Here is a 25,282-nt window from a genome sequence, read left to right as displayed (position 1 = left end):
TTAGGTTTACCAAGACTCACCCACCAGAAATGCTTTTTTCCCCTACTTTTCTCCTCTCCTTCAAGCAGTTAATTTCTATTTTTATGTAATATTAACATGCACTGAATATTTCTAGCTCCTGTCTCCTGATATGTAGCCTTCCTTTGTCTGTAACGACACAACTCCTGAATTTTAGCCACACATCCTTTTCACCTTTGTTTCTTCTTTCCCCCAGTAGCTGGAGTGGAGTTGGCCTGGGCCCTTTGGGTGAGGTCATCATCTCAATGATGGCAGACCAACCAGGTTAGAGAGTCCTTGGCTATCTAGCTTCCCTTCCTAGGACTGCTTACATCTGGGGGTTTTTTTGTTTTTGTTTTTTGTTTTAATTCACTCTGTCTTATTTAAGCCAAGGGGATTTGTAGATTCTGTTACAGCAAGTGAGTCTACGTCCTAACTAATACAAGCATCTAATATGTGCCAGGTACTAGTTGAGCGCTTTCTGTGCACTCTCACATTGAATTTGCATAACCTCCAAGGAGGGTCTTGTGCTTATTACCATTTTACAAATGAGTAAACCAAGAGGTTTACAGGTTTGGCTGAGGTCACACAGCTAGTGTGTGAGAGAACTAGAGTCACCAGGCCATATATCTGCTCAAGGAGGACTCCATCCCTTCTTTTCATTCCTCATGTTTGATTAAGACCAAGGCCTGCACATCACTCATGACCACAGTGCTGTAATCTATTCCTTCCTCTCCAGCCCTGCTCCCCAAGCCATCCTTATTCCCCCTCACTGTTTTCCCAGCTGCCAGTCATAGTGTCCTCTAATTCTAATTCATTCTCATTTAGCCTACAGAGTTACTTGTCCCCCTGAATAAATTTGCTGCATGTTGCCCTTGAATTTCTTGTCAAATTATTTTACAAAGGCCTTTATTTATGATATGGCTCTTGGAGTGTATTTCCTTTCTTTTTCTTTTCTTTTGCAGTTGTAAAATATAATGTTATTTTTTTAATTTAATTTTTGTGTTGAAGTATAGTTGATTTACAATATTGTATTAGTTTCAAGTATATAGCATAGCGATTCAGTATTTTTACAGATTATACTCCATTGTGTTATTACAAGATAAAGGCTATAGTTCTGTGCTGTACGATACATCCTGGCTGCTTATCTATTTTATATATAGTTTGTAGCTCTTAACCCCATACCCCTAACTTGCCCCTCCCCACGGGAAACCACTAGTTTATTTTCTATATCCATGAGTCTGTTTCTGTTTTGCTCTGTGCATTCATTTGTATTATTTACTTTTGCCCCGCTATTCCTGCCAACCCCTCCCCTCCCTGCATTCTCCAGGCTCCAGTGATACTTAATTGAACTTCCACGCTCGTGTCGTGTTTTGCCGTGTTTATTCTTGCCTTGGAGTTTTCGTACAAGCAAGGAAGGTTACCTCTCCATCCCCTCTGGCCGACTTCTTCTTCTGATTCAGCTTCTGTCTGAGTTTTGAGGAGCATTCCCTGACTCTCCAAGTCTTTGCTGACTGATCACTTCCCTAGCAACCTCTGCTCATTTATATCAGGTTTAATATTCTGTTTTTATGTCTTTGATGTGTTCCTGATAAAGCTATGAGCTCCGGGAGGGCAGGTCTTTGTTTATTGCTGTATTCCAGTTAAGAGCACAGTGCCTGGCACCAAATCGGCGTTTAACAAATATACTTTGAATGAGCATGTGGGTGAAATTGGGAGGGGGCAGCGGATGCCCATGAGACTCTCTAGACCTTAGTTCGGGTCTGAACTTTTGACTTCCAGAAATTGGAAGTACTGGTAACTTGTGGCTTCTGCATGCTTACATAGCATCGTGACTGAAACCAGGTGATACGTCAAGCCTGTTAGCAATGGAAGGCATTAGGGTTAGGACAGTGACAATTAGGGTTGTGAATGCTTGTGTTTTAACTCTTCAACTTGTGGTTATGTATCCCCCCCCCCCAAAACATCTGGAAAGGGAAAAAAAGTCTCTGCTACTGGTTTCTACAGCTGGTGGCACTGGGAGTGTTCATGCAGTGGGTGTATGGAGTGGGTGAAGCCATTTAACTCTAGGCCCACATAATGACCTTTTTATGCTAAATAATCTTTCCTGTTCAAGATAAAATATCTTTCTTTCTGTAGCCTGACGTGCTTCATATGATCTGAATTATTCATGAGTGTTTCCAGCTTTTGCTTATGTGTGCATTTTCAAGTTCAATATGCATGGACATCTTGGCATAATGTGATGCTAAACTCACTCATTAATACATTGGAGTCTGTTTTTGTAATTCAATAGAAAGTTAAAGCCTTTAGGTTCAAGTACTGAAACTTCCATTGAGTTTCAATGAGGCACCTTCTTAACTGAGCCCTTCTCAAAATTGAACTTTTCAACTGCAATACTATGTTTTAAAATGAAGGCTTGAAGCTTTGACTCAAGAGTATGTTTATCTTTGTAGGAATGGTGAACAGGCCTGGCAATTCAGCTGCCCCATGTTATTTACGACATTATATGACCAGAATGTTAAGATGTTACAAAGATGCTATAGATGTGGATTGATTTCTTCTATAAAAAGCCTCATGTCTCATAGTGCTCACAGAGTAAAGTCAAATGGCAAGAGCAGAGACTGCTGTCAATGTCAGGGCTTTCTGCTTCAAATAGTTTTTTGTTCTAAATGGCAAGTCTGGCCAAGCTTATGTTTTTTGTTGTTGTTGTTTTTTAAATAAAATATGGGTAACAAAGTGGGTTTAGGCTATTACAATTACTCATTCATCTGTCTCATCCTAGAAGCATGTTTTACTATATCTTCAGTTTTGTGTGTGTGTAACTACAAAAACAATATACTAATGGTAAAAACAAAACAACAAACAAATTCAGAGGTAAGATAAAGGAGGCTTCCTGTGATTAGGAAGAGATAAGCACTGTTACCCACTCCACCATTTGATGTCTAGTGGAATGGATGGATGGATGGATGGAGAGAGAGAGATAAATGGAATTCTTGGTGCTTTGAGCAAAAGAGTAAACGGTATTTCTGTAAGTCCAACTATGGCATATATATTCTTCAGGAATCATTGAAGCGATTTATTTCAGGTTTGAATGTTGTCTTGGTTGAAGATCCAACAACTTCAGAGCGGGATGTGTCTTACCTCTGTGGCTACTGAAGGACTGCTCACGCACTAGAGTATAGATATCAGACTGCTAAATCCTTCTGTGCAATAATTTAAATCAGTGGTTGAGTTAGCCTTGTGGATAACTTACTGGATCCCAGAGATTCTGGAAGTGATTTCCGTGGATAATTTAGGAAAATGTCAAGATAAGTTCTCTCTCGGATCATATAGTAACAATGCCTAAAAGTCCAGGTTAAATAAGTGGCTTTAAGATAATTACTGATTTTGATTAGATGAATCATGCAAAAATGTTTCATGTTCTGCAGGTTGTTTATAGCAGAGCTAGAACTGACACCTGCTCTCTTCTACCTCGCCCCCACCCCCACCCCGATGTCTCCTGCCCCATCTGTCCCCTTGGTGCCATGTTCCCTCACTGAGGGTGAGAAGAAGCTCTTAGGATCACAGGCTCAGAAAAGACAGCATCTCGTTCAGGGAGGTTTCTGCTCTGAATTTCATAGGATTGCCTAGGGTTCATCCAGCTTGAAACCTAAGTCAATATTCATAGAAATTAAAGAGAAAGGACTTGACTTCCTCAGGGACTAGGACAGGTGATAGAGAGAGGCTAGCATGTTTGCAGGGAGAGAGAGAGAGGAAGGAAGAGGAGGGGAGGGAAAAGGAGAGAAAGAGATAGAGGAGGAGTTTGTTCTCTATGTCTGTGAATCTGTTTCTGCTTTGTAAATAAGCTCATTTGTGCCATTAAAATTTTTTTTCACATATGCTTGTACATTTTGATTGTCTTGTAAAAGAAGCATAATAAAAAGTAAAAGAAAAATATTTTAGCAAAAAAAAATTCCTCCATGATTTTAAATAGAATTAATTTTTATCAAATGTGTGTGTGTAAATAGCATTTATGTTAATGTGTATTTACAGTCTCTGCCAGTAAATAATGAACTTGGTGCTTGTGCTTGTAGCTCTCTCAAGTCTCTCTGTGACATTTTTTGAATTTATATCCTGATTCTTTTTTAAACAAAAATATTATATAAAGGCCATGTACTATAACATATAAGGTATGATAAAAATTTGAATATATTATTTTGCTGCAGGTGTGTTTGCACATGTGTAATTTTTCTCTTTGTTTTGAAGCAACACGTTTTATCAAGGATGACTGGTATTTTTGTTTAAAGCATGTAGTTACTCTACTGAAGTAAAATGGGCAAGTACTGTGCCCACTTTACAGATATGAGATGGTAATCCTTCAAGATTAAATGGTTAAGAAGAGGTGAGGCTGGAATTAAAATTCAGCCCCTCTGAGAGATTTTTCAATGCTCTCCCTTGTATACATTTTTTTTTACTTATCTTTTTTTAGTTTTTGGTATAACCACCCAAAGAGAGGACCAGGACCAAAGCCAAGAACAGAAAGGGTTTGCAAACAGCATAGTGAGAACTCTAGATGAAGAATAATTTTACTCAGATCTGAGAACTAGAAAGCTGGCTGAAAAACTGTATTATAAAAAATCGAAGAAACTGGATGGCAGATCAGTGTTTATCCAGAGTAAACTTTATTGACCAATTACTTAAATTTCAAAGAAGTTAATTTGTGTTCTAGCAGCTTAGCAATTGTTTTTTTGAAGAGCTGAAGAAATAGCCTAGTAATGTTTGAACCCCACGTTTGGTTTACAGAGAGGATGGTGTGCAGTGCTTTGGTGACAGCTTCAAAGGACTTTAGCTTCAAGAAGCTTCTTTGAGATCAGCTGGGGACTCTCCTGGGACCAAATCCTGATCAGGTAACCCAGTCTTCTCTTGGAATGAGATTTCTAACAGGAATTAACCATTATCTTCTCTTTAAAAGCAAACTGTGTTATCCTCCTTTCTTTACGGAAATCATCACAAAAGAAGGGCTTGAGAGAGATTTGTTTAGCTTAAGACATTGCAGTAGATAATAAAATAAGACGTGGGTGATTGCTCACTGTCCTCTCCTAACACTTTTGCTTCTCACTCTCCTTAGACAATACCCAAGTGGGTTTTAGGATAACACTGGCTTGGCTTAATGTTCATGGATAAAAGAAGGAGCCTGTGAGTCAGTCTAAATTTGGATGGCGATAAAGAAATATATCAAGAGAGAAAAGGAACTTGGGGCTGAATTGGAAGTGGAATAGGAAAGAAGCAATCCTTCCCCTGTATCGCCCCAAGTGATGTTGGCCTTGTCAAATGCATCATAGCTTGAGTCAAGTTGCTGTGGTGTTTGGACTATATATAGCAAGAAATAAGCCCATTCATTAAGGGCTGCATTGACTTCTCTAAGCCGGTTGGAAAAGTTGAGAGAGAGAGAGAGAGAGAGAGAGAGACGGAGAGGGAGGGGGAGAGAGACAGAGACAGAGAGACAGAGACAGAGAGTGTGTGTGTGTGTTTGTAAATTTAAATCTAGTTGGTTCTGTTTGTTTTGCTCTGTGAAGAAGGACAAATGGAACTTATGAGTGTCTGAGTTCTTCTGAGCCTCCAAGTTGCCATGCTGGTTGGAGGGATAGCTGCTTAGCCACCTTTCCTTGGTTAAGGAATGCAGGGGTTGAAAATTGCATCTAAGTCTGTGGAAAGGTACCTTATCCCTATCCCATTGTCAAAGTGGTCATTTTAAATATCTTTAAGTTAAAAAGCTTTATTATGTAATGGGGCCATAGCTTTTGATGTGAAGACATTTGCCATCAAATCCATGTACATTTTAAAGAAGCTTTGCTCAGCCATATATCACTTTCAGCCACTTTAAGCCAGATTAACATGAAGGAGAGGAATGGAATGAGCATCCTTCAGAGAATGAACAGAGTCGTCAACCTCGATCCCCTTCCCAGTCTCAGTTTAATTATCCAGTGCTGGGCGTCTGACTTAAACCGCCAGTCAGAGCTTTTAACCACCTGATTGGGAAGATCTTTAGTCAGTTTTCTCTTCTTATGGAAATTGTGTTTGAAAGTTTGATTTTGTCACTTGCAGTCAGAGTCCTGATCAATACATGTATCCATTTTGGGAGTATTAAGAGGGCTTATGTTCTCAAAAATCTTTCAGTGGCTTCCAACAAGTGGATTATTCCTACATTAGAATAATAACAACAACAACAGTAATAGTAATTAGAATGGATTATTCATTACATAAAACCATAAAGGATCATGCTAAAATGCAAATATTATTGAAAATCATCCATCCAGCCTCTACTCTGTGATCCCTTTGACTCTAACTATATTTCTGTTATCTTATCAGCAACTTCTTTGAGTCTTGATAGAAAAGTCACCACACGTCACAGTATGAAGGAAAAGAAAGGCCAGAAACAAACATCATAGGAGGCAGAGATAATACATTTTTGGTTTGAAGATGCCCAGAGTATGCGTGGTTGTGGGGAGTCAACGTCAGTAAAAAGGATGTAAATCATACTAAGCTCTGAGGGTTCTGTGAAGATTAATTGGGATTATCCACTTAAGATGTTGGATATGGTCCCTAAATTCTTATTGTCTGATCAGCAAATGTTAGCTATTGCTCATATAGTAAAAGTATGAAAATATTAAAACATAATTGAATATGTTTTTGATTTGTGAGCTACTTCAAAATTTTCAAATATTTCATGGCGGTTAGATATTTTATTGCACAGTTTTATATAAACTAATGGTATTATCCTTGAAATTTGCAAGTCTAAAAATTATTTTATAGTACTTATAATAATTTTGTACATACTGAGGTTTTCATATTGTAATCTTTAGTCATGATACTTCATGTGACTCAGCATCATTATTTCTATTTGTGTTTGTGTGTCTGTGTATAACTAATTTTATAATCTATCAGACATAAATGTCTCATGATGCGAAGTCAGAATTATTCATATTGGTTAAGTCTTGATGACTTGTATGGCCCTTTGAAAAAAGACATTTCAACACTTTTTTTCACACTTCAGCACTTTTCTACCATTTGGTAGGATAGCAGAGCTAATTGAAACATAATTTACATTTATTTTAAGTGGATTTGCTGGTGATGACCCACTCTCTTCCCAAAATTTTGTCAAGTCCATATACCAAAAAAACAGTTTTGGTGGGGAGGTGAGTATAATAATATTCCTGAGGTTGTGATTTATGAGTTGGCATGCTCTCTACGGAGGTTATTAAGGATTAAATAGTTGGACAGCCTTTGGAATAATACCATTCTCCACTGGTGATTATGTTACTTTAAAGAAATATAGACACTTCTGATCATCTTTTTTAATATCCAGTTAATCTGGGAAGAGCTACAACATATCTAAGAAGAGCAATCTTGCAGGAAAATATATAATCAAGAGCCAGCAATTGACTTTTTTTAAATTTAAAATATCACAAATTTATTATCTTACATAGATGACCTTGGAAAAGGGCAAAGCAGCTGGTGGTGGATGTGGGTCTCAGGCTGTAACCTTGGGAGCCTCAAAAATGGAAAATTGGTTTCTTTTCACTTCTGACATCAAACATCATTGCTGTTTGCTTTGCAATAGTTCCCCTTGACATCAGTCATAGCCCTGCGAGGGCTGACAACTAGAACACATTTCTCAGGTTTTTGGGTAGAGTCTCAAGCAAAATACAATTCTTAAAAGATAACTGTCTTTGTTGCATCAAATTCAAGAGTTACTTTAATTTTCTTAACCCAAAAGGAGGGAGCCAAATGCCATTTCAGGTCTATCACAGGTCCTCTTGTAGAAATGTTGGTAAAGCAGTTAAATGCACAAATGACAGAAATGATAGATATTGGTTCCATTATTGCTATTTTATGCAGACAGAATATGTTTTCTCAAGATTAGATTTTTACGACAGATTTTTTTTTTAGTCATAATACAGAACTGTTATTTGCCAAAGAAGTTATATTTGTTTTTGGCTGTGGCAGAAATCTCAGAGGAAGAATTCCCAGGCTCCGTTTTACTTTTAAGAAGTACATAAACCTGAAGAGTACATTTTTTCTTTCAAAACAGGTTTTGTTTTGACTTTGAAAGCCTCAGACTTCCATAAAACATTATAATATTTGGAATAATTGTGTAAAATATTTCAGGGTATTGGTATTTATCTTTTTTTTTTTTCATAATTCTGTGCAAAAAATCCTAGGGAAAGTCTGAGGATAGATTTATTGAATTTTCTCTCTATTGTTTCCAGTTTTCTAAGTTGTCTTGATGCAGAGGTCTGGAGGAAACACTTTGGGTCCTGTTCACAGCTGAGCTGGGTGTCCATGAGGCCAGTCAAGACCATCATTGCTCTTACAATGGTTAATAACAGAGGATAGCACAGAGCTTAAGGCAGGAAGGGATGGTCCAAATCAACTACATAATCCTGTCCTTTTTTCAGGAAACTGAGGGGCAGGGAGACAAAGGGACCTGTCAAGGTCATGTGATTGCTAGTGTCAGACCTGGGATCCAGGCAGACTTGCTCTCATATTCTCAGTCATTTCCCAGGATCCTTTTATTTCATTCTGGACTTGCTTCCATTCCATTCCTTCTAACTGGTCCCTGGCTTTGACCAGGCCACAGTTTTGGCCTCAGTCCTGCCATTTTGTTATATTGTCTGAATGGGATTTCCCCACCTGGAGCCTTGGCACCCCCTGAGTGGTTTTGACTTGGACGGAGCCCTCCAGAGGTTTTATTTCCAGACAACCCTGAGGACTCCCTCTCCACCTGTTGGCATTTATCACTGCTGCTGCTGTCCTGCTCCCAACATGACCACACTGCATTCAGCCCCTCCTCTCTGTCAGGCATTGTGCTTAGCACCTTCCAAAAAAAACAAGCTCATGAACTCCACACAACAGCTCTTGAAGGTGGGTATTTTACCACCTGGCAGTAGAGGAAATCAAAGCTCAAAGAAGTTAAACCATGTCCTCATCTTAGATTGCTGAGTGTCAGCTGAGGTTAAAACTCAGGAATGTCCAAATCCCATTCTCTTTATACAACACCCTTCAGTCCTAGTGTGAACTGCTTAAAGCTTGAATTTTAGTAACAAATCATTGTAAATTGCACTGCTTGGGCACTCCAGTTCCCACTGATTTGCTCTGTCAAATATCTGTAAACACATGAGGCTTCCCTCTTTGGGCTCATCTGCTAGGTGCTAGGACGTCCCTGCTTGATGTGTTTCAGACTCTGTGTTTGGAATTCTGTTGTTTTCTGGATGTGGGAATGGGAACCGTTAAATATCACTCTATTGGCTGAAATAGTCACTCCTTTTGGCTGAAACAGTAACTTCCTGATTGAAACTCCAGCTAGAAACAGACCCACCAATGGCAAGATCATATAATGCCCTGGTACCTTTGATGTAACAAACATTCCCATCGTCTTCCCTACTCCCATTTCTGTAGCTCAAGGGACAAATTCCCTGTTAAATAATCTCACATTCACTGTCATGGTCAGAAGAAGTCAATTGTAGCCTTTGTTCCAATAGCTGCCAAAGGTATTGGTGTCTTGTTAGCTAAAATGAGTTGCATCTACCCACCTTGCCTTACCTTGTTGGCGGCTCCTTAGATAGAAAAATACTTAGAATGTGTTCAAGTGGCAGCCTTACATTATGTATTTCCTGGTAGGATGCTTCATTGCAAGAATGGAAAAATAGTCATTAATTGAGTCTTACTAGATGCATATAAATAAGCTAAAAATGTTCCAATGTATCACTTCAATTTCTCCCCACAGTAATTGTGTGAAGTATGGAATTTTATTCTCATTTTAGAGAGACATTAAATCACTTATTCAAAATCACACAATTAGAAATGGGTGCTGTTGGCATTTGAATCTAGGTGAGACGGACTCTGTATATCACTAGGCTACCTCTGAAGACTCCAGAGTCCTGGGGACCCGGCCTCTGTCATTCTGTCTGTCATTACTCTCATCCTATGAGAGTTAGACAGGGACCCTGGCTTCAAGAAATTCTAATCAGAATCTTCACTTACCTTTGAATTCTTTTATCCCTGTTTATCAAAGAGTGGTGATTTACATTACTCTGAATTAAAAATCTGTAGCTTCCTATAGTTCCCATTTTTTTCACTGTACTCAGTGGCTGGACATGTTTTTGGTGAAGAACGATGCTCCCTGCTGTGGCGAGCCCCTGGTGTGTGTGGGAGCTGACACTTCTCCATTGGCACAGAGCCAGTAGCTTCTTCCTGGTTTGATGAAAAACCAAGGTAATACCTGTTTTATCTATGTGCTGAGTCCCAAGGGGAAAAAATCCAGCTGACTAATTCTTCTTTCTTTGAATTGGTAGCTCCAAACCTGACTTGAAAGAGAATTCTAATTCAAACTATTGTGCTCTCTCAGCCTCTCTCCTCCTCCCCTCCCGACTCCCTCCTGCTTTCCTCCCCTATGGCTAGTTCTACCCAGACCTCAGGCCCACACAGCCAGTGTGCTCCCAGTCTTCTTTTTAAAAGACATTTCTTTCTATGAAGCTGAAGATAAACTATATAATATTTATATTTACATATATATAAATAATCCAGGTCACCTTTGTAAACTTGGATTTCTTTTTCTGAAAAGCAAGGTTAGACTGAAAATATTACAGGATTCAATATGTTTCTCAAGCTGGTTAAAATAATTGAATCTTAATGAACAGTTTATTAACTCTGTGTAAAATTTCAGCAGTGGCCTCACCAGCCACAAGGTACCACCTCTGTCCACCAGTGTGAGGCAGGGATTTGTTGCCATTCCTCTCAGTTTCTATCAGTGCAGAGCATCCTTCTGTCCACTTCCTGTTCATGGACATCCCATTCTCTTGACAATCCCTTTATTTGTTTCTCAGTCACCTATTGGTTCTCTTTGCTTATACCCTCAGGGGCTGGCCAGGAGCTTCTGCTCCAGACTTCCCCTGACTGACTCCCTGCCTAAAGCTGGTCCTGACCAAGCTTGTTGCAGATTTCACCAACCTTACTCAGTTTAACCAATGTTTGTTTAGTGCTGGCAGTATGCGAGCCTGCGTTGGTTGCTGCGTTTCCATTCTAGGAATACAACCTCACTCAGGAGAAAGTTTTGTAGAAAGAAAACCTAAAGTAATTTTATTAATCCTTCTCCCCTTTTGAAGGTCTTTTATATTTTTCTCAATAACCAAATAAAAATAACCTAAAAGATAGGCTTTCTTCTATATTATTAAGAATCTTGATAAGAAAATATGTATATGTATGACATGTGACTTATATAGTTTAAGGCTTACAAAAAGAAGAAATACAGTTATCTGCTGGGTTCTACATTTTGTACATTGTTTTCAAGAGTATCCATGTCTTAGTCATGAGGATTAGAATTCTAAAAAACTTCCACTTTGTGTTTAGAGAATTTGATAAGACATTAAAAAAAAACAGTTGGATAATTGAGGTTACATATGAATTATGAACATATTTATTAATATAATTTATGGTCTTTAAAGTAATACAGTAAAGACAGCATATTAAATAAAGAGGAAGTCAATAGTTTACATATCTTAAATTAGTAGTAATGGGTAATAAACCATTCCTTGCTCAAAGAAACCTGCTTTAGGATTTTACTCCTCCAAGTTTTAAATGAGATACTTACTAACTTGTTTAGCTTTGTTGTTTATAATATGCGATTATTCTCCTGTACTGGTATTTTTCTAAAAGCTGTGGAGTGGAATTGTTGACTCTTGCCTTCTGGGTCCCACAGTGATTCCAGAAACACAGAGTAATAAATGACTAAGATGAAACAAATAAATAAAACATTTGGAATTCTTTAGCACAGCTAAGTAAGCATCTCTCAACCCTGATACATTATTCACTCCTAGGTCTTTTACTGACCACTTTAGGCCAAAGCACATAGTGGAAGCTCTTCTTTCATGTCTCTTTCTTCTCTCCTAAAAGATCCTTAAACAGAATTTTAAAGCTCAGGGTTACTGTCCCTCAGATTTCTTAATGTCTCATTGGCAGTATTACATCCCCTCCCCCCCCCATCCAGTTCAATGTCACTTCTTATATGAAAACATTGTGAACTACCCATTCAAATTTGGAAATTCCCTTTATGGAATCCCACTTATCTTATTCTTACTTCTGGTGCAGCTACCTTGGTAGTTATCCTGTTCATCTTCCTTATGTTATAAGCTTTTCAAGCACTGTGCTTCTTCATCTTGTTTATCCAGCAGCATCTGTTGAGGATGTTGCAGGCAGTGGCTATTTAAGAAACACTGGCCGAAAGAATTATAGAGTTACTGTTTAGTACCATTGTATTAGCAATGGAAAGTCAATATTTATTGTTCAGAAAATAATGAGCAAAGTATGCCCTTTCTCTAATGTGTGATTGCTTCTTTTCGATTTCATGATATATTAGATTGATCCATATTCACTTGCTATTTTTGTATTTCAAAAATTGACAAAAGTTGAAAATTTCATTGACAATTTCATTTTCTTCAACTTATGCTATTAAAATTTCCTTTTTTCAGTGTTTTATAGGCATTTATGTATCTTTTGGACACTCAGATATAGCAACTATTAATTTTTTGGATTCCAAGAAAATTTTTATAGTACAGAATCTAATTTGTGAGCATTCAAACCAGTGTATCTGAACACTTTTTTTCCTTTTACTTTTTTCTAAATAAGCTGTATCTCTTTATAGTGATAAAGTTAATTTGTCCTCAAAATTTCAAAAGCATACAAGATTTTACGTGAATAGAAGCATTTTTTTCTGAAGAGTTTCAAAGTCAGTAATCTTTGTTTTGTTTTTGTTTTTATTCATTTTTTTTTATTGAAGTATGGTTGATTTACACTGTTGTGTTTGTTTCTGGTGTACAGCATGGTAATTCAGTTATACATACATTTATATTCTTTTTCATATACTAAATTCTTTTTCATTATAGATTATTACAAGCTATGAATATAGTTCTCTGTGCTACACAGTAAGGCCTTGTTGTTTTTCTCCTTTGTATATAGTCGTTTGTTGTTTTCATTCATTTAAAAAAATTGTTTAGGGTATATGGAGAGAATGGACTTGTTCCCATTCAGTTATGTTTTCCCCTTTTGTGTACATTAGAAATTTATTTGGGAAAAAATGTATGGATATTGGAGTTTTGTCCCTTTCCAGTTTGACATGGAATCTCTTTCGTCAATCTTAAGCTTCGTATATTACAAACCGAACCACTGATCTGCCCCTCCCCAAAACCTTCCTTATCTCAACTGATGACAACTTCATTTTTCCAACTGACCAGGCTGAAAAACATGGGATCATTACTGGATCCCCTTTCATTCACATTCCACATCTGCTCAATCAGAAATTCTCCTTGGACTCTATCTTCACTTCCCCTTCTCCCACCCTCGCTCCGTCCACCATTATTTCTTATCTGCGTTACTACAGTGGCTGCCAGTAAAATCTCCTTGCTTCTCTTCTTGTTCATTTATTTCCTATTCTCAAAATGTAGTCAGGGTAAAGCTTTTAAGACATGAGTCCGGTTATGTTACTCTTTTGCTCAAAACCTTACCATGGCTCTTCATTTCAGTCAGAGTGGAAGCCAGAGTCCTTACCATAATCTACAAGATTCTGAATGATCTACCCCCTCCTCCTGAAGCCCTCTCTTACTATACACTTGTTTCATTCTGTTTCACCTCTCAACCTTCCTGCCATCACTTGAACACGCCCAGCGCTCTCCCATGGAGGGCAAAAATCCAAACAGGGTCCTCACACAGAAGTGAGTGCTCAATTAATATTTGTTGAATTAAATTGAATTGAAGTTACTTTCAGTTGGTAGCTATTATGATAAGATTTAGGACTTGGGAATTATCTCACAGCATCTAACAATACACAAGCTCCTTCCTCTTTCAAATACCTTTTTTAAAAAATTTATTTATTTTATTGTTATTTGGGGAGGGGAGGGAGAGAATTAGGTTTATTCCTTTGTTTAATGGCAATACCAAGGATTGAACCCAGGACCTCATGCATGCTAAGCATGTGCTCTACCACTTGAGTTATACCCTCCCCCTCAAATATCTTTTTTTTTTTTCCCCAGATGATGATGTAGGCTCAGGAGGACTTCCATGGTATATTTTGAAAGATAAGTAAGATTTGGAACAGCATATGTATCTTAATTATTAGAATTACAGACAAGCGTGTTATTTGGAGAATTGACCAATGTAGGAAGACTTTTTTAATTCTATAAAATGATTTGATATAATTGTCCATGATCAAATTAGAGAGTTACAAGGATGGATTTATTTACAGTTATGCCCAGGATACCATCTGCCTATTTTAATTTAGTGGAGAGTTTAAAAAAGATAGTTTGATAAATGCATAGCTACAAGTTTTGATTTTTGTAATTCATTCATAAACATGGTAATTTTGGCAAGTAGCCTGAATGTTAAAACCTTTATTTTTGACCACTGGTAAGTAAATTATAACACCATCTACAAGAATTTGTGAAAGATTTACTATGTTTTTTTGAGTGCCATTTCATAGTAGTAGCAGGTAATTTTATTTTCTCAAAAATCACAGAGCACAGCATCATCTTGGCTTCTTTGATGACCAGTGTAAGAATCTATGTTTATTTTTGCCTATCCTTGAAGTACTTCATATTGGGGTGATGACTTTCTTAATTTATGAATTTATTGTTTCCTGGGGGCACTGTGAGTTATAAATACAAACATTGCATTTAAAGGTTTAATGTTGATGACAAATGATTTGTTCATAACAACTAAGTTTTAATCATTAGAGTATCTTCCAGTTAAGGTGAGCACTCAATTTTTGGTTAAGAATTTTCACTTATAGCCTAAAATGTTGTTTTCTGTTTTTGTTTTTGTTTTTGTTTTTGTTTTTCAATAGGGTCTCTGTAAGGCTTGGGCAATATTTTTTTTTTAATGACGTGTATCTGACACACAATATTCTATTAGTTTCATGTTTACAACATAGTGATTTGACACTTGTATATCACATCTTCTTTATCCATCTATCCCACAATGATGGACATTTAAGTTGCTTCCATATTTTGGTATTGTAAATAATGCTGCAATGTATATTGGGGAGCATTTAACTTTTTAAATTAGTGTTTTTGTTTTTTTTAGATAGAGACCTAGAAGTAGAAACTGGATCATATGGTAGTTCTATTTTTAATTTATTGAGGAACCTTCATACTGTTTTACATAGTGGCTGCACCAATTTACATTCCTACCATCAGTGCCCAAGTGTTCCGTTTTCTCCACATTCCAACCTATAGATTGCCTTTATTTAAGCAAAAGGCAAAGGCACAATTTAATGAAAACAATTCTCTGAGAGGCTAGATATGATATGATAGATTAGAGAGAGAAGTTAGGGAGATAAGATATGGTTATTTCAAAGAGACACTGGAGTCAACCAAAAGAGCCAAATGGCTAAATCTATGAAAATTTGAGCAACAGAATAAAGTAACATTTGATTATTATCCAGAGTATAAAGCAAATGTCTGTGAGATGATACTGATACAAGGAAATAATTGACTAAATTAGTAATTGGGAGAAAAAACACAATGTCTCATGTAGAAGTTCTGTAAATAATTGCTGAAGTAACTCCACCTTAAAGGAGGGGGAGTATAATTCTTTATTCCTTAAGTGTGGTTACACTTAGTGACTTCCTTCCAAAGAATACAGTACTTTAAGAAAGGGTTGGTTGACTTTACAGTGGAGAAAATTTAAATAAACACTATTTGAGCCAGATGATCAAGGTCAATATCACCAGATATAAATCACTTTGATAGTATGGGATCTTGGTATGATGTAATGAAGTTGACAGTTTACATCTGATTTTCCTCCCACAAACCTGTAGTTCTGTCTTATCATGAGAAAAGCATCAGACACAATGCAATATGGGAACTCTCTGTACTGTCTTCTCAATTTTGTAAATATAAACCTGTTTTTAAAAAACAGTTTATTTAAAAACCTGACTACCCTAAAAATATCCATTATCATCCACATCCTGATAATCCTTTCTTATTTAATGTTTATTTTTTCACTCTGCTCTGCATAGTATTAGATTGATAATTATAATGCTTCCAAATTCAAATATTATGTGTAATTATCCAGTGAACATTTTCATGGATAAAGCTTTTTCTCTTGTTAAGGATTATTTCTTAAAGGTGATTCCCTAGAAATAAAATTATCATGTCAATAGGCAATGATCTTTGTCTTTTGAAGGATGAATGTAGAAGATTTAGACATGTTCTGATATTGTTTAAATCTTAGATGCTATAATTGAATATTCATTAATTGACAAAATAAGAACATTTTTTGTAAAATGTATTTCAGAATGCATCCCTAAACATAATTAAAATATATCCCAGTCTAAGTAAGCTGCATATCTAACTAAGAATACACATAATCCCTTGTAGATGAGATTTGTGCTCTCCAGCTGCCTGTGAGATTTGAATGTGTGAAGATAGCTAAAGAATGAACACTGCTTTTTGTGTTTCTTAGGAGTTATAGATGAGAAGGATTAACTCATCTCTGAATTCATTATATCATTAATATTTCCACCAGTTTTATGTCTACTGCAAAGTCTTCAAATGTTTGAGAAATCACTGTTCTTTGTTGAACACTGAAAACATCAACTAAGACTGTCAGTCTATTGTTTAATCTTAAGTCTTTAACAAAGATAGGGTTCTAGCGCGATGCAAAAAAATTAAGAATGAGTGTGAAGGTGAAATTGAGGCTATTTAGTCCAATATTTTTCAAGTTTTAGCATTTCTTTGAGATTCTTCAGAGCTCTGCAACTATTTTATTTGATTTTTTTCTTAAAAATACATCTGAAACAAATTAAAAATAGAATAAGGAAATAAAAGCAACATATGAACCTAAATATGCTAACGCCAAATATGATACATTAGTGATCAGCAAGTTAATTTGAATTGCCAACATAATATACTCTTGTGGAGTCAAGAACAATACTTTTCTAGTCATCTGTGGGAATATATTTGAATATTTTTTAAACATGTTGATTGATGAGCACATAACTATCATTGTTTCACGTGGTGTTTGATTTTTACTTACTTGGGGTGAGTGTGAGCAGTGTATACTCCTAGAGCCCATATATACAAACCCAGTCAAGCGACAGTGAGTCCAGATCTAATAGTGAATTGTGTCAACCTTTCATTGTAGTTTCAGCACTTACTCTTATGTTGGGTGCTACTTTGTGCTTCTGGCTCAGTTTAGTTGATTTCTCTGAGCTTTCATGGATTGTTTGTTTTTAAGAAATATCACTTATAAATACTTGTGTATGAATCTTTGTTTTCTTCCTAATGCTGGATACCAGTATGAATCTTATTATTACAGTAATACTTTGGATGCTGAAGTAGACATACATGTGTACCCCTAAGCATTATGGCAGACTAATTGCTTACTCAATTTCTGCTCTTGTCCTTCTTTCTTAAGTGAACCAGGTTTTAAGTGAACTGAACATTTTCCAGCAGAGACACTCAATCATCTGAAAAATATGCATGTTTCCCAGCCTCCTGAAAGTTACAGGGGGTGTCTGCTGGGGACCTCTAGGGAAGTCTGGCTTTCTGAGTGCAGGCGCTATTCTGTATTCACTGGCACTTTCTTCTCCATGCCTGGTATGTGAATGTGAGACAGCTATCTTGCATGACAGCCATAAGCATAAAAACCATACCCTAGGAACAGTGAGTAGAAACATTGAAGGCACCCAGGACACCAGTGACATCATGAAACTACTCTACTAGTCCTAGACTGCCTACCTCCTACCTTCTTGTAAAATAAAAAAATAAATTTTATTCAGGAAAGCTGAATAGCTAATTTGTTTGGGATTTTGTACATGTTATTAGTTAAAAACTGTCGAAATTCCTGATGGAGTCCAGCGTCCTCATTTTGTACAAGTAACTGAGCCTTACTTTTCCTCTTTCACTATATGAAAACTTATCTAGCTATTTTTCTTCATGGTGCCCTAAATCTGTATGTATGTATGCATGCATGCATGCATGCATGTGTGTGTGTATGTATGTATGTATGTATGTATTACTGTCTTCCACACTAGATGTAAGTCCCCTGAGGTTAGGACTAAGTCTTTCTTGTCAATTGTGTATCCCCAGCACTTAGAACCACATCTTGCACAGGAGAGATACTCAGTCTTCATTGAATAAATGAATGAGTCAGTGAGCTCTCACAGGGGTCCAGTGACTAGACTAAGAAAATATAAAATAGGAATTAAAATTCAGTCATCTGATAACTAGTTCAGTAATTCATTACAGTACTTGATGCTTTGAGAGCTCTTTTAAGTCCTTGGGTAGCAATGATAATTCTATGCACACATTTAAATAGCACCACATGACAATCCAATTGAATCTACTCACAGTGTCATCAAACTCTTAGAGCATCATTTCTTCAGACTTGTCCCGTCATTTAATACTATTTTTGCTACATTTCCTGAATTGCTGTTAATTGAAAGCTCTCCTTTAAAGGGCTCCATACATGGACCCTTTTCTTGAAAAATCACAAAACATACTAGCATATTAAAGATTCTTTTATGTACTATAACAAAAAATCAGTTTAACTTTTCCTTAACACCTTCCAAATTTATCATCTCTCTGAATAGCCTGCCTATCTTCATTCCCTAGCTAACCACTACAAAATCCCAAGGAATTAATGTTGTACTTTATAAATCTGTGGGTCCTGAGCACTATTGTTCTAGTTGGGCATTTTATGTTCCTCAGTTTCTCATGATGAAGCCCTGATGAGCATTGGTGTCTGATGATAAAAACCCCGTTCTATACCAGTGTTCTCTTTTGGGGGTAACTTCCAGCTGTGAGAGTCATGTTGGTCGGTTCAATATAAGAATTTCTAGATCGCTTTCTCCTGCTGGCTCTTATAGTCCTGAAAATTCAGCCCAGTCTCCTTTCACACAAAAATGACAGCCGCCACCACCTCCACCACTTTCTCCGCACCCTCTCCTTTTCCTCCTCCTTCTACTCTTTCTCTTCCTTCTCCTAGTATCAAAGTTAGAACTGTACTAGTACTTTTAAGCCAGTCATATTTATCTTTTAAACATGGTCCTAATAAAATTATTTTAAATGATTCTTGTCCACAGACATAAACACACACACACACCTTTTTTTCCCTAATAGCCACATGTTTTCTTCAACAAATTAAAATTTTTCTAAACTGGCTTGCTCTGTGGCAGCCTAAAGAGGGAGGTCACCATGTCCTGTTCTGATTCCCTAGGACAGGAGAAATGAATCAAAAGGCATCCGCTTACTGAAGGAGCACACTGTTGACTGGGCTATTTTTAAGTTAACAGGTTTTAAGAAGTGAGTAGTCAATGTGTTTTAAGAGAACACGGTAGCATTTGTGTTTTAGACCAGTAATGACTTGTTGGCAAATATTGTTGACCTTTATATGAGCAGTTAGGCAAGAGTATCAGGAGATTCATTTTCCAGAATATTGTTAAAAGGCCATGATTTAATCAGATATATTTTAGTTTTAATCTACCACTCTCCCAAATTCAAAATGTGAAATTATTTCAAGGCTCCGTTTTTGGCTTTTCTCTGTTCTGGTGATCTTTCCTAGAACCATGAATTTAAATATCACCGGATAACTCTTAAATGTGTATCTCTTAGCATCTGCTGAGCTCCAGACTTACATGCCCAAGTGCCTCCTCACACATATACCTCTCTTTGGGAATCTAACAGACATGTAAAGCTTAAGATTTTCTAAACCGAAAGCTTAATTTCTATGGGCTGTTTCACCACTGTTTTCCCTAGTGGTCACCATTTCAGAAATGGCCAGACCCAGTTGCTCAGGACCCTGACCAATCAAAATTTTCATTTTTCTTTCTCCTTCTATTCCATATCCAATCCACTAATAAGTCCTGTCAGAATTCCTTCCAAAATAGGTTCAAATCAGACAACCTACAGCCATCTGCACTGATAAACCCTAATCTAAGACACTTCCACTTCTCTTTTGAAATGATTACAGCAGCCTTTTAACGGGTCTCCTGGGTCCCTTCTTGTCCTCTCGTGGTCCATTCTCCATATAACCAAAGTAATCTGTCCAAAGCATGAATGCCATTATATCACTCTCCTGCCTAAAACTCCTCAATGGCTTCACATATCAGTGAGAAGACTGTCCAAGTTCCGACTGTGGCTTGCTAGTCCCTCCATGAGCTGATTCCTGCTTCTCTCTCTGGCCCTGTCTCCTCTCACTCTTCCTGTTGCTCACTACAATTCTGCAAACTTGACTTTTTTCTATTTTGGTCTCTTAAATACACCATGTTCATTTCCTCTTGGGGCCTTTGTACTTGGTATTTCCTCTGCTTAAAATACTCTAATGATTTGTTTTCATGTAGCAGTCTCATTTTCATCACTGAAGACTCAGATCAATGTCACTTCACAGAGAGGTCTCTTCTCATGACATTAATTCCAGTAGATCTTGTGCATATAAGTCACTCTATTCTGTTGCACTGCAATACTTATTTCCATATATATTTGTTATCTGTGTCCATTGAAATAGACCTTTGAGGTCAAGGAATTTGACTATTGTGTATCTCCACTGCCTAAGAAAGAGCCTATCATGACAAGGGCTCTGTAAGAACTTATTGACTCTCTGAATAAGTGAGGATTCTTACAAACACTTCATTGTCATCTTTGTGTCTAATTTCTTCCTTCAAATCACTTTCCTTCAAAATTAAACTTCTTGAAACATTAACTTCTTGTGTTTGAGAGCACATAAGAGCTTTCTCAGAGAATCAAATCCAAACCTCTCTTTCTTAACTTCAGGATGCTAATTTTCTTAACTTCTTCTTCATGAACTTTTTAACCCATGAACTTTTAAACTTTTTCCCCAAAATGTACCCTGAGATCAAAGACTGATTTCCCTGTCTCTGAGAAAGTCTTTTTCCAGTTTCTCATCTTTGCTGTTTTGCTCCCAACTTAAATTCTCACCCAGTTCCATATAGTTCAGTTTCCTCACTCCTCTAGCCTATAGAAAGCTCTTCCTTTCCTGCTATGTACCTCTTATTTTTTACATTGTCATCAAATTCGTGTTATATATCCTTATACTACTTTACTTACGTGTAGGTAATCCCCCCGAAAATAAAGACTAAGTCTTAATACTTAAGTGCCTCCTCAATCTCCCAGCATAATGTTCCACTAATTCCCATTTTACTAGACATGATGACAGAAAAATATTTATTTATTGTAAAAACCTATTTATTGTAAAATATATATATAGAAAAGCCAGGGTGATGACAAAAAGCAACTGACATTTGATCTTGTTGTTAGGGAAACAACAGGGTATGGTGGTGAGGATTATGGGTAGCTGCAGTCAGAGCACTCAGCTAAGGAGGGCAACCACAGGGAACTATTACTGTATAAAAATGGAGGCCCACTGTTCATTGAGCCTCTGTTTATTTTTCCAAGGAGGACAAGAAATGCATATCTTTTATGTTAAATCACTCCATTTTTAAAAGTTCAACATATCTGAGACCCACATCTGCAAACTGTATTTTTGCTTTTGCAGTGCTGACTCCAAACCTGTTCTGTGTTATCAATTAACTGAGTTCCAGGAATCTGTACTTCATTCCCCCACTTTCTCTTCATTCCCCCCATTTTAACTTGAACTTAGCAATGATTTCTTTTTTTCTCCTCTCCAACACTAGTCTTAATATTTTACTGAAGATTTAAAAAAAAATATTGTATGTGTTTTCTGATGACAAAGGTACTATACACCCCTGTAGACAACTTGGAAAATACTGAAAAGTATTTATAAGAATGTAAGAGTAATACTTATATACATTACTATCATTTTTACTTATTTTCTTTCTACATTTTGTATATGGTATATTTAGTTAACATAATAAAATCATTGAATTTATTTTTCATAGAATAAATTCTTCATGAAATTAAAAATTCTTGGTAAACATTATTTTAATGTCTGCATAAATTTCTATTGGTTGGAGTCATAATTTATTTAGCCACTTCTCTGTTGGGCAGTTAGGTTGCTGCAGTGTTATCCCCATAATAAACAAAGTTTCAGTGAACATTTTTTATACATGTACTTCTGTCTATATTTTGAATTATTTTCTTAGAAATGAGGTCAATAGATTCAAATGAGTGAATATTTGTGAGGCCAAGTTGATTTCTAAAAACACTGCCAATGTATAATGCTGCCAGCAAGTTGAAAGTATATATTTTACTGCACACAGAATATTTGGATATCCTCATTAAAAATAGTTTAAGGTAATTGATAATTCCATGTCTCTCTCTTCTCAAGTCTTCTCTCTTACCATTGACTTACCTCAGCCTAGGATCTATATTTCTATTTAAAGTGAAAATTGAGGATTCCTATCCTCTGTCTACACAGTTATCCATAGCCACACTCATTCTTATTCTTTCCCACTTGCCTCAATACAAGAAATTACCTTTTTGACTTAGGTTAATTCCTCTACTTGCACTTTATTTCTCTTCTCTTTCTATATCCTTCAAGATCATGCTCTCTTAGCCATATTCTTATCTTCAGCATTTTCAGTACTTTGAAAAAAAATGTCAGTATATTCAGTCTCTCTCTTTTGGTTCTTTCTTCATTGCTGTTAACAATACTCAGATTTGTTTTATTGAAAAATCTTTTCTTCATCCTTGTTTCCCCTTCTAATGATACTCTTATTTCTCTTCTTCCTTTCACAGCCAAGTTTCTTTGAAAGAGTGGTCTTAATGCCCTACATTAACTTTTTCCACCTCCAGCCTTCTCCTGGGCACCAATGTCATTCCTTCTCTGGAACAAGTTTTGCTCAGATCACTAGTGATCTACAATATGTAAATCCACTGGGCTCCTTTTAGGACTCATCTTTCTTGTCCTCTGTGATCCTTTAATACTCTCTGACACTAACTATCTATGTGTACTTCTCTAGTGATAGGAGACAGACAGATTGAAGGAAATTGCAGCCATATTTCAACTTTAACAGAGTTGCCAGTTGTGGCCAATAACTGGTAGTAATGGAAAAGGAAGAAGATTAATATGTTCAGAAAATACACTGAAAAAAGGGCATAATGTTATCAGCTGGTGTTTGTGGAACATGAGGACCTATCGTGAGTAGTTTGTGGCACTAAAAGCCTGACATAGTAGACAGGAAGAATAATTAGGGATAGATGAGACCAAATGCAATGACAGATGAGGACCAGAAAATAGTTAAGACTAACAAGTCTGGCTTATTTTTTATTCATTTATTTATTTAACTCATATTAAACACTTCATAATGCTAAGCTCAGGTAATACATTGTTTCAAGGGGTGGAAAATTCATTGTCAATCTCAGCAGAAACAAGAAATTTGTAGTTATAGAAGCCAATGAAGAATCAGATCGGTCAGGGGTCTTCAGGGAATTTGGGGGGACAGGATGCATAGTGATTGCAGCCTCAATGCATCCCAGTATCGACAGCAGCAAAGAAGGCAACTGGAACTCATTTTAGAGTAATATAAGATGTAAAGGAAGGAAATAATGGTGTAAGAAGGGATTATGGCAGAGACAGAAGGGAAAATCAGAAGAGTAGACACTTTAAAGGTGGTAGTGATGAGGCTGGAATGCTGGGACACAGGTCCTAATAAGGATACCTTTGGGAGATGCCAGTAGAATCACATAGTCAATCTGAAGTTATATTCTGTTAGAAATAAATACAGGATAATCCCAATGCAATCAATTGTTTGCTTAAAAAGTATTCTCTAATTAAGGGGATAAAGTCTTCATAAAAAATTCCAATAAGTTATGTTGGAATATAGATATAAATCTCTTATTTTGGAACTGTAAAGGTAATGCAAACTTCAGGACATCAAATCAACTCAGATTTCAAGATTGCCTTGACCACGACAGATGTAACACATTAGAATTTCCTAGCGTCAATAAAAGGGCCCAGACATATTGTTCTACATCACAAGATTTTTTCATGGTGCCTATCGAAATAAATCAAGAGCACATCCATCAAATGTCACTTGAAATATTTCAGAGTATATTCTCTCAAGAGAAAATAAATATCCATTCTAACTAAGTTTCCTGAATTTGAAATCCAGCCAGAGCAAGACAAATTCTGTCAGAGTCCTCTTCATCAGTTTAAGACTCGGATAGTATCTCCACGTGGAACTGGATGGCCACAAGCCTGCCCAGTTAATTTTGTCTTTCTTCAATCCCACTGCCCTCAGCCAAATCAAGAGAATGGTAATTCTTATCAATCTCCAAGCTATCCACAGTGATCAGACCAGGTACACTGTTATCCAGTGACTTTCTCTAGCGATATTCTGTAGCCTTAGAGCAGGCAAGGGGAAGCAAGCAACAGACATGAGCTGGTATTGGAAAACTGGAATTTGAAGGACTGTGTTTATGTCTAGGTCAGGCAGAAAATCCTACGTGCAGCCTAATTGCCTGTGGATGAGAAGGTATTTAGTGACTGAAGACCTCTCCAAGAGCTGCTTTGGGTGGTTGTGGAATAGTGAAAGAAAAGGGTGATAATGAAGTTTCCATCTGAGGGAGGGAGTGCTTAGTATTTAGACCTTGGAAGCTCATAAAAATGAAAGATAATATGAAATAGAGAAGACATTGTGCAGGGACTTAAAAGGTTAAAACCTCAGTAGGTCTTTAACATGAATATCTACATCCCTTATAACTCTTAATGGGTTGGCTGGCTGATTGATTGGTTTATTGGCCAAATGCAAACCTAAGAATTACGATTTTAAATCTTGAAGATCCAGTAAGGAGACCTTTGGGGAAATTGAGCTTTCCTGTTGAGATGGTGGACCATGCTTGATTCTATTTCTAGCTTGGACTAGTTCCATGTTTATCAAATTAAACTTTTCGGTATAATTTGAGGAATTTATGGGATCTTCAGTGTTCTCATTTGTCAATGAAGAAACATTTAACATATCCAAAATAGTTTATATAAGTAAATGTACATTATAAAGCACAATAATTTCAGATACAAAGCAAAATTTCATTTTAATTTTTGTCTGTACACATTGTGCTCTTACACTGTACAAGTGTAAGAAGATATCATCATGTAAATACTTTCAATGAAAATGAACAAAACTGTCCTCTCAGTGTTTGCTGGATTTACCCTAAACTATTTTGTTTGCCTTCAGGTCATTAGGGATGTTACCACATTACTTTCATAAAATAACAGTCTATTTTACAGAATTCAAAATGTATTCACAAAGTAGATTACTCAGAACCTTGTAGGGAAATCTTAAAATCTTGAGATCTCAGGTTGTTATTCTTAA

At 36.7% G+C, this 25,282-nt stretch overlaps 1 protein-coding gene across 2 annotated transcripts in view; it reads left to right on the top strand.

The window, feature by feature from the left end:
* The window catches only part of UNC13C (unc-13 homolog C), a 599,855-nt gene that overhangs the window by 20,862 nt on the left and 553,711 nt on the right, over nt 1-25,282 (top strand). Inside the window, exon 2 of one of the 2 annotated variants that reach the window (XM_064485583.1) lies at nt 4,780-4,883. The gene's annotated coding sequence lies outside the window, so the exon portion shown is untranslated. Of the gene's footprint in view, nt 1-4,724; nt 4,884-25,282 lie in introns of those variants that run through there. The other variant, XM_064485584.1, reaches the window with a different exon arrangement.

Source organism: Camelus dromedarius, chromosome 5 (assembly GCF_036321535.1).
Source record: "Camelus dromedarius isolate mCamDro1 chromosome 5, mCamDro1.pat, whole genome shotgun sequence".
In the NCBI taxonomy this organism is placed as follows: Eukaryota; Metazoa; Chordata; class Mammalia; order Artiodactyla; family Camelidae; genus Camelus; species Camelus dromedarius.
Note: the sequence above shows the minus strand (reverse complement) of the source record. Positions and strands in the feature narration are given on the sequence as shown.